This window comes from Spea bombifrons, chromosome 1 (assembly GCF_027358695.1).
Source record: "Spea bombifrons isolate aSpeBom1 chromosome 1, aSpeBom1.2.pri, whole genome shotgun sequence".
Lineage (NCBI taxonomy): Eukaryota > Metazoa > Chordata > Amphibia > Anura > Pelobatidae > Spea > Spea bombifrons.
Window position 1 is genome coordinate 62138240 of NC_071087.1, and position 10770 is coordinate 62149009.

Here is a 10770-nt window from a genome sequence, read left to right on the forward strand (position 1 = left end):
AGACACTCATAGGTAGATCATAGGCAGAGATTGAGTTAACTTTTTGTTGGGGGGGGGTGAAATTATCATTCCAGATTAGTTATTCCATTGTGGGTCATAAGAGTGTAACATGAAATACCTGAAGGTAACATGATACATAGACAACATCTATACCATTGTTTTCCTCTGGCAGAAATACAATTAAGTGTAATAATATAATATTTCAGGGAGATAATATACTTCATGACTCAATATGCATGCAATGTACTCATGAACAATATTTAACACTGTATTTGTACAGTGAAATATTCCAAAGTAGTTGAATACAGATTTTTTGGCCATTTAAGAAGAATAGCAGTTTTTAACTTTTTAGTAAATCTTCCCCACATTTGCCTTTAACTCCTAGAAGTCTGATTCCACTCAGAGCAGGGGCATGTTTCGAATTCTTGTGTATGCGTAATAACACCAACAGTGTGCCAACAGTTTATGCTGAATGACTGCTATCTCGTGTGACAACTTCTTTGGTAAAACCAAAAGTGTAAAAGTAAAAACCCCAATATCAAACAGCTATAGGTGCATAGCGGAAAGCTGATATGAATCTAAAAGTATACTGGACTAAGCAAGTCAAAGATTTCTTAGGTTCTTGAATCAATGATCATTTATATTCCTTTTAGATCCAAATAACCTTGACAAATACATATAATAATTTGCAATGTTATATCTTCAAAAATAACAACCTGCCCTTAGAAATACATACCCTTAAAAGTACTATAAATATTGTTGTGTAAGTATACATATGGCTATTTATTGTAGTAATTCATAGGTTTACTATATGTCTATAGCAAATCCAGGGGTAGATAACAGACCTTGTGGTAGACATTACAGTACGTGACCAAGCCTTGTTACTGAGTCACCAGGTATGTCCAATCGGGGTAATAATTATAAAAACTACTTGGTGTCCTTAAATATATAACTGCATATGTACATGTGCACCATAGAAAAAAAATCCTACATAAAATACGTTTACAGATACAGTGTGTGCTTTGCAAACAGGTATATACAATCTAACAATTAATGATAGTTGTGTTTCACCCATTGCATTCTTGCACAGTAGCTTCACTCCACTGTAGGGGTGATGCTACAGTCATCATGTACACATGGATCCTACTGCTTACACTGGCATTTAAAATGGGTCCTTATCAAACACAATGCACTTACAATGTTAACAAAAATGCATAAAACATTATTAACTATTTAGCTGCAAATTATCTAAACACTTAAAAAATGTTACAGTTTACAATTACCTGGAGAAAGGTGTACAAGAAAGACAAATGTAGCCCACGGGACAAATAAATGAGGTTTGCGATTTCTACCCATGTTCTGAAGAAAAATATTATACTAGAGTTTCCTCTAACATCATCTCTCTCGAGCTATTAAGGTACTGTTACATTTACAGGTGATTGCTGCTAAGAAAAGGTTGTTGACACACCCAAATCACAATATCCTTTCAGGAATGGGAAACAGACATTGAAATATGTCACATGCCTAATGTAGCCTCAACTTAACTCATGCTGGTCAAAATTGTTAGCAAATTGATAAAAGCAGCTTTAAAAAGTGCTAGAACAACATTGATTTATATAAAATGTGATACTCCTTCTTCGCATTAAGACAGCAGGCTGAACTTGAGTTCCTGTAAAATGCCTCGGGAAAGAAAGACCACTGTGGGCTAGATTCCTATTTAGGTACATTTAATTTCAAGAATATTTGATTCCAAAAGGTCACAATTTGAACATAAAAATCCCAAGTGCTCAAACTTTTAAATCTACAAGGAAGCACAAAGAACAACACAATATTTAAAGACAAGCGTTATGTTCAATCACAATGGCCATTGCAGCTTATTTCACTTTGTAAAAATCGGATTGTAACTTTTAAAAAACTTTTGATAAAGTTTGATTAAACTCTCATGACACTTGTGTATTTAACAATGGCCCAACTGAAACCTGTTAACAGTGGGGTTTTTTGAATGCCAGGGTATTTTCCAAATTTTCATCACAGTAACACACACAGACATACACAGTCACCACACTAACATACCCAGATACACACACAGTCACCATACTAACATACCCAGGCACACACAGCTGCCACACTAACATGCCCAAACACACACAGTCACCACACTAACATACCCAGACATACAGTCACATACAACTCGACGTCACACAACGTGGCCTTCTCCTCCTTAACAGTGCCTAGAGGTGCCAAATTGCCTTCCCTGTTAAAGTGCCACCTGGGTCCCATGGACCCACTGGGACCCATGTAAGGGCTGGCTCTGTTGTGCTTACCCCAGACACTGTAAGAGGATATGTCGCTCACACTAACACCATAGATTAAGATCCTCACACACACATGCTGACATAAAATATTAACACACACTCAGGCCAACACCATACACTAATATACAGTACACACGCACTGAGTACACTGACATGTACTATGCAAACATTATATACTCACACAAATGGTAACACCACATACACATGCATACTCTAACTCCATACAGCAGCACACACACTAACACTATATAAGGGCTGCAACAACTAATCAATAAAATCGATAATAATTGATAATGAAAATTGTTGACAACGAATTTCATTATCGATTAGTTGAATCGATTTTATCGATTATAAGATAATCCGGTTCATTCAATGTCACTCACAGCAGTTACTACCTCCCAGTCCCTCCCTGCAGTCACCCTGATGGTTGGCCCCACCCCTTTCTGGTTCCCAGTTCCTCCCTGCAATCACACTGATGATTGGCCCGTCCCCTTCCTTAAAGCATCCAAACTGCTCAGCAACTCATCTAACAGTAAGTATAAAATTAATAGGGGAGGTGGGGGTTAATTTAGGGGCAGTTATGGTTAATGGGGTGTTTAGGGTTAATTTAGGGCCGTTATGGTTTATGGGGTGTTTAGGGTTAATTTAGGGCCAGTTATGGTTAATGGGGTCTTTAGGGTTAATTTAGGGGCAGTTATGGTTAATGGGGACTTTAGGGTTAATTTAGAGACAGTTGTGGTTATTGGGGTCTTTAGGGTTAATTTGGAGACAGTTGTGGTTCATGGGGTCTTTAAGGTTAATTTAATGCTGAGGACTGAGGGTTAATTTAATTCATTTAATAAGGTTAACTTAAAGTGCAGTTAGAGGTAAAGGGGTGCAAACTAAGGGGAATCTAAATCCTGGGGGCAGTGAAGATTAATCGTGCATTTATTTATAAAAGTATTGTGTCAGTGTGCTCCGAACAAGTCCGTGAACGAGTCTGTGAATCTATGAGGGCACTATGGCATATCTGGGGGGTATAAGGCATATCTGGGGAAGACGGAGTGGCATATCTGGGGGGGTATAAGGCATATCAGGGGGCACAGTGGGATTTCAGGGGGTATAAGGCGTATAGGGTAAATAAGGCATATCTGGGTGTATGTGGGATATCTGGGGGGTATGTGGCATATCTGGGAGGCAGTGTGGCAAGCCTGGGCTCAAATGTGCATAACTGGGGGGGGGCAGGTTGGGAAATAAAAACAAGGAATGCATTTTTATCAAAGTTATTTTATTCTGCTGTTTGTTTTTAACATCCTGTTTATTAAATTATTTTAAATAAATGAAGAATTGATTTATTTTTTTATCTGATTAATCGAAAAATAATCAGCTAACTAATCGATTATGAAAATAATCGTTAGTTGCAGCCCTACACTATATACTCACACACATACACACATGCTAACACCATACACTAACACCAAACATGCTAAAACCATATACCAGTACATGCATGCTTTAATGCCATGCAGTAACACATACTCTTTCCAATACCATACACTTACACATAAATGCGCAAATACACACACTATCACTCTCTCTCTTGCCCATCATCAGTGTAGCCTGCACAGCTCTCCCACACCATCTACCCCTCCCTCTTACCATGGGTGAAGCCCTGTACTCTCTGTGTGAGCTATCACCCTACAACCGCAGAATGTCTACAAGTATGCCAAACCAGCTTTTGGAGGCTACAACTCCCATCATCCTCATTCTTTTTAATTTAAAAAATATATAAAAAAGTATTTAAGTAAATTAATATGTCAGCAGGATTTAGATTTTGTTTCCAGAATGCTATATAGCTGATCTCACAATAGATCAGCTTGCTTCATGCTGTCATTTCTTTTTTTCAGCAGCTTGGAAACTTACCATGGTAGTAGACAGCTTAAAAGTTGAGATCAGATTTGAATATTACTTTTTATTAAACTCCTACCAATTTGCGCTCAGAATGCCGACCACAAATGCCGCAGTGGCATTCTATGTGTTAAATAGAACAGATACTACAAATCTGCCATTCTGCCATGTAATTGTAAACGCACGGTTTTACTCTTTAACGAACATGTGAGACTTTAGGCAGGTGAAAGCAGCCCCAAGACATTACACAAATGGATTTATAGCATTCTAAGGGTTAACTTTTTTCTCAATTGTAATTTTTGCCTGAAACACTTTTGTTATATGACACAAAACCTGCCAGTTAGTGGTTGTTGCCATAGTAACCAAAAAGTTCCTTAAACGTATAACCCCTTAAGGACAATGGGCGGTCCCTAAACCCATTGAAAACAATGCATTTTGAGCCCGTACATATACGGGCTTTGTCATTAAGGGGTTAAGTAATGTTTTGATGTGTTTAAACAATGTGATAAGAGATCTGCTAATGTTTACTTGTTTAGCAAACTAGCGAGTGCTATTTATGTTTTGTCTACATAGAATAGAACATTTAAATCATAAGTGCAACTGTAATAAGTGTTTAAAAAAATTAATGTCAATAAAGAAAATCCAAAATCAAAACAACTTGTTTAAACTTTATAGGGATTATTTTATAATCTGGCTTTGTGGCTCCTGATCAACATACTGGGAATGGTGCCAAAGAAAACAATTATTTCTGATTTGTTTACTTATTGCAGAATTGACATGTGGACACTCCTAAACACAGCACATTAAATATCCTAAGGAAAACAGTGGCCTATTTTCTGATGCATGTTAGCCTATCTCGGCTCCATGGGCCTCTTTTCCAGTCACCATTAAGGTTAGGGTGAATGTCCACCAAGAATGTCCTTCTTGCATGTGCATTTTACATGGCCGATGTGTACGTGGAAGAGCATAGGGAGGTCATGTTCACACCATAATGAGTCTGAACGTAACATCACTATAGAGATTTGAGATGACTGGTGGACAGTGGCTTCCCATGGGCGAAGCATGTTCAAGTAGGTGCTCAGTTGTACTTTTGCCTGTGTGTTCTGTATTGATCTCCTTCTGTTAGCCTGATACCTGTTGCTGACCCAGTTTGTTTCTTTGACCTTGCTCTAGACCCATTGCTGATTCTACTCCTTGGATTGTTGCCCTAGCACAGCGATGGCGAACCTATGGCACACGTGCCACAACGGGCACGCAAAGCCTTCAGTACTGGCACACGCCCAGGTTGCCAACTCACCAGTTATTTTTTTCGGATTGTGTTCTGGTGGGAGGAGGGCTGACATCAATGCAAACGGCTGCCAATTATAAATTATTATTACATTGTATTCTGTTATTTGCAGCACCCCTGTCTCCTTCATGGTTTTATATATTAGTGAATATGTTTTCATATGTCTCGCTTTACTTTTAGTAATGTTGCTAAAAAGTTTTGTAATGTAAAGTTCTTGATCCTCATGTAGAAGAGTTGGCAGACAATGCAGGACAAGTACTGTGAATTGTTAGGCTTCATTTTTGTAATACACTGGTATCATTTCAGTGCAAATGTGAATGTTATTTAATAAAATCTTTTTCATGAATAGACACTCTTTTCATGTGTTTTTTTGCTTGGGCAGATAGATGGGCCAAATAGTTATCTGCTGACACATTCTATGTTTCTATGCTTATAAAACAAATAAACATAATTTATACGGGCAAATTGATGCACGCTGTTGTGGATAGGAATTTTGCAGGTCTGCAACTTGGTTTCATGCATAAAAATTGGGCACTCGGGCCCAAAAACGTTCGCCATCACTGCCCTAGTGTGTCTGACTTGTTTGGTTCTGACCCTGCCTGTCTCCTGAGCTTCTGGATTCTGATTCCCCCTGCCTGACATCTAATCACCTGGTTTGTTCCTGACCAATTATTTAGATTTTTTTTGTTAGATCTACTCTAAAATATGCAATATCTTGTTCAGGGGTCCTAACCCGTAGCCAGCCCCCCTCAACAAAAAATTCAACAAACTGTTATTGATTATGATAGCTTCGCGTTAGATCAGGTTTGATCAGACAAAATTTTTGTTAGATCTAGTCTAATTATTGAGATATTGCACCCCCCCAACTGAATCATGCAGGAAGCGGTATTCACAATCCTATTTCATGTGTGGGAAATGGGAATACATACGGGTTGGCCCCCCTCAACTGAAATTTGGATTTTTTTAATTGATTTTGGAAGATATTCGTTACATTCTGTAAGAACAACTGTTTTTTTTTCATTAGATCTATCACGCAGGAGGCGGTGTTCACAATCCTATTTTGTATGCGGGGGATGGGAATACAAACGGGTTGACCCCCCCCACAGGTGCACCAATGACCCAGAATCTTTTTTAAACAGATAGCAGAACAAATAGTAAATATTTGCTTGAATATAAGACAAAGTTTTTTCAGAGAAAAATAGAGGTCTGACTATAAGACTAAAATCCAGATCCCCCACCGAGCTGCAGGGGACGTCTGCACAATGCACGCACACAACCTCCGCTACTGTAATACTTTAATACAGTAATAGAAGCCCTGGCGGAAGTGCCGGGCAGAAGCGGAGGTTGTCTGCGCACATAGCGTAGATGTTCACCGGCTGCCAGAGAGGAGGATCCCCCACAGTGCTGCGGGGGACCTGGTTCCTCCTCTTCTATGATGGAGCTCAGTCATAGAAGCCCCAGCGGAAGCTCCAGGAAGCAGCAGAGGTTGTCTATACGATGCAGACATCTACCGGCTGCCCCCATTAGACACCAGGGCGTCTGAAGCACGGAGGACAAGTCTCAGGATGCACTGGTAAATCTTGGGGCAGAGTGGCATATAGAAACTTTCTCTTCCCCAACAGTTTCTCTCTCAGCTCAGGTTCCAGGAGGTTTTAATGCCCAGCACCTGGGCCTGATGCAGGTCCCATTGTCATCCTGGACCTGATCCTGCAGACCTCTAATCTCTTGGAAAAGCTGGCACGGATTTTCCACTGAACGGGGGGATGGAACATTGGCCGACCCTGCTCTCCAATTGCTCCAACCCAGGGACCCATATGTATGATCTTCATAGCACCTGCACCCAAATGCCATGCTAATCTCCCTGGGTTTAACAGCCTCACAGGGGGTATAAGTCATTTCTGGGGGGGGGGTGACATATAGGGGGTATAAGGCATTTCTGGGACAGAGTGGCATATAAGAGGGTATAAGGCAAATCAGGGAGGCAGAGTGGAATATAAGGGGGCAGATGTTCAAAACTATGGGCAGACATGCATAACTGGGGGGGCAGGTTGGCAAATAAAAGGAAATAAAAACAAAAAATAAATTTTTCTCAATCAGTTTTCATTAAATATGAGAAAAAATAGTTTACTGTGAATTCATATTTACTAGTAAAACTTTTTTCTTACAGGGTAGTCTTATATTCAGGCTTTTTCTTTTTTTTCCTAAATTAATATTCAAATTTTGGGGAGGTCATCTTATAATGAAGCAAATACGGTACTTTTAATAAAAGTGCGGTTACTTTATTTTTATTTTTGTGGGGGGTCATTTTCGGTTTCAGCCAAGTGAATCCTGAATTTTTCAGTTTCGGTCCCGAATTTTCATTGTTGGTGTGTGTGTTTGGTTGTCGGTGTGGCAGAGCCCGTCCTGGTGTGTGTTTGGGTGTCAGTGTGGCAGAGCCTGTCCTGGTGTGTGTTTGGGTTTCAGTGTGACAGAGCCTGTCCTGGTGTGTGTTTGGGTGTCCGTGTGGTAGAGCCAATCCTGGTATATGACTTTGGGTGTCCTTGTGGCAGAGCCTGCCCTGGTGTGTGTTTGTGGAGTCAGTCTGGCAGAGCCTGTCCTGGTGTGTTTGGGTGTCGGCGTGGCAGAGCCTGTCCTGGTGCATGTATTTAGTCATCTGTTTCTTGGCACTGTAGGAATAAATTGAACTATTTAATTTTTACTTATCCAGAGATAAAACACCCTCCTGAATTTGTAGTCTGCCCAAAGTTGTTTTTTTTATCTCATGGACAACACTGAATACACTGCATATATAGTTTGAAGAAATGCTTTTTTTTTTTTTACCATTTGCCAATTTTAAAAAAATGTCCCCGGATTTAAATTTAAAAATCAGGTCACCTTACCCTAAGAGGACCTCTAACCATACCGCACTGCTAACAGTGCAAATTTTTATAAAAAAAATAAATAAAAAAATGAAAATATATATATATCCAACTTGTGCCCTGTAATGTCCAGAAAACCACAAAAAAAAACTATGCATATGTGGTATTGCTGTAATCAGAAGATGCAACTAAACACGTTAGGCCTGATTTATCTGCCATGACACATACTCTGTGTGAAAAATCCTAAGAATCCTACTAAATACTAAAAAAGCCCAGGAAGTAATTTCTGCAGCCAACTTTGACAGTGATTGTCGGCCAAAGAGCTGCATGAAGAGTACTCAAATACCCCTGATAGGATAGTCTGGGTTTTCTGCTTTACAGAGATATATACTTTGTGGGTATTTTTTTTTTTTTTTTTAATTAGAGTTGCAATCCCATCATACCTAATGTAAACTGTTAAGTGTAAAGGTAAATGGAATTTTAAAAGCATTTTGAATCGACTACATTGGCCATATGTGTTTCTGAATATATCAATACAAAAGAATATGTTTCATATACTTTGGTGTTTAAAACATTTCATTCCCTATTAGCTATAAGGCATTTAAAGCACCTTATAAGATCTAACTGCACTAAAAGAAAAAACCTGCCAAATGTCTTGCTAGATCTTACGCAGCACTTTAGGTGGCAAATCTGTAACTTTTTTTTTTAAACTTTGCTCTGTGACACTTCATTCTTATGGGATTCCAATGTGGTATCTTACATAGCTATACCTGGGAATTTCCCATGTCAGGCTACCCAGAGCTTTGACTCTAATGGGAACAAAAAAGTTTGAGTTTTTTTTCTTTACCTGTTACCTCAGGCACATTTTGAGATACATTCTTCATACTGGGTATGTGGAACAAGAAAATGCTGGTGTGCAGGATGAATTTGGCTTTGGTGAATTTATTGTTGTGACTGTATACCTTTGCCTAAACTTCAGGCTCCAGGTCTGGGTCACCTCTTCCCTCGCTATATCATACTGAATATGCATTCCCGGTGTGAAATCCTAACCATAGACTAATAAGCATTGATCCAAAATTAGCTTTTAGTCCATTGTGAATTTCTTGTAAAAGAAAAATGTGACATCATGGGTTTCATTTTCATTACAGCTGTCTATTCATGAGTTTTATGTAAGTAAACCGAAAGTCGTACCCCTTGGAAATGTGATACTGCTTCCAGTTTGTTTAACTATTCAGTGCGACCAACTACCTGTGTGAGTGCTTGGAAATTGGACAGTGTATTATATGTGGGTGCTTTTCAAAAGATCAGTAACATTTCTGTGTTACTGCGTTGGTATGTATGTTAGAGACTGGATTATTTGGTCTTTTATTGCTGCAAAATGCACCCATAATGAGACAGGCAAACGCCCACACCTGGGGCTATGTAGCAGAATAGGGACATCTCCTAGCCTTCCACTCTCTCCCATTACCACCATAGCTGGCTAATCAACCCAACTTAGCTGTTATAGTGAGGGGATCACCAGGGCATTACCTGACATCTCTCGGTACTCAAGTCTCCTCCCTCCCCAGTGTGCTTATGTTCATAGTCCCTAAACATGCCCTGTGACAAGCTTCGCTACAAAGTCAATAACTGTCAAAATAACCAACACCACCACTGAAAGGCTATGCATGCACTCAACCATTGCTTTTGCCAGACCTGACCACAGTAAGTGCTGAACTCGGGCCCATACGGAAATGGGAAGGACGAAACTTTGAATGTAGACAAAACTTTGTGATATATTTTTATATTTGGTGCAAGACCACATCCATTATATTTGGCATACCCAAGCCTCCTTCTTTGGGTCTTAAAGATAGTACTTCTTGGCTCATTCTTGTTTTTTTATTCTTCCGTATGAAGTTTCAGAAGGCTGACTGAATCATATTCAGCCATGGTTTTAGGATTTTAAGCGGTATCGTTCTGAATGAGTAACTCCATTTTGGTAATAAATATGCTTTCAATACATTTATTCCACCTGTCCAAGATATCTCAGAGTTTTTCAAATCTTTGATCTTTCTAAATGTCTGTTTTAACATTGGGAGTACATTAACCTCAACTATCTTTTGGGAATTTTTTTTTAGATTTTTATCCCTAAATATTGTATTTCTTTTTTTGCCCATGTGAATTTATAATTATCCTTAATATTTAATTGATCTTGTTCTTTTAGATTTTTGGCTAATATAATTGTTTTTCAATATTTAGCTTATAGTTTGAGTAAAGAATATAGTTATCTATTTCGTCCATTACAACCTTTAATGATTTTTTTAGGCTTGCATAGTGTCAGTAAAACATCATCCGCATATAAGCTTAATTTATATTCTTCATCTTTCATTTTGTAGCCTTTGATTTTGTTGTTAGCTCGTATTGTATTTGCTAGAGGTTAGAT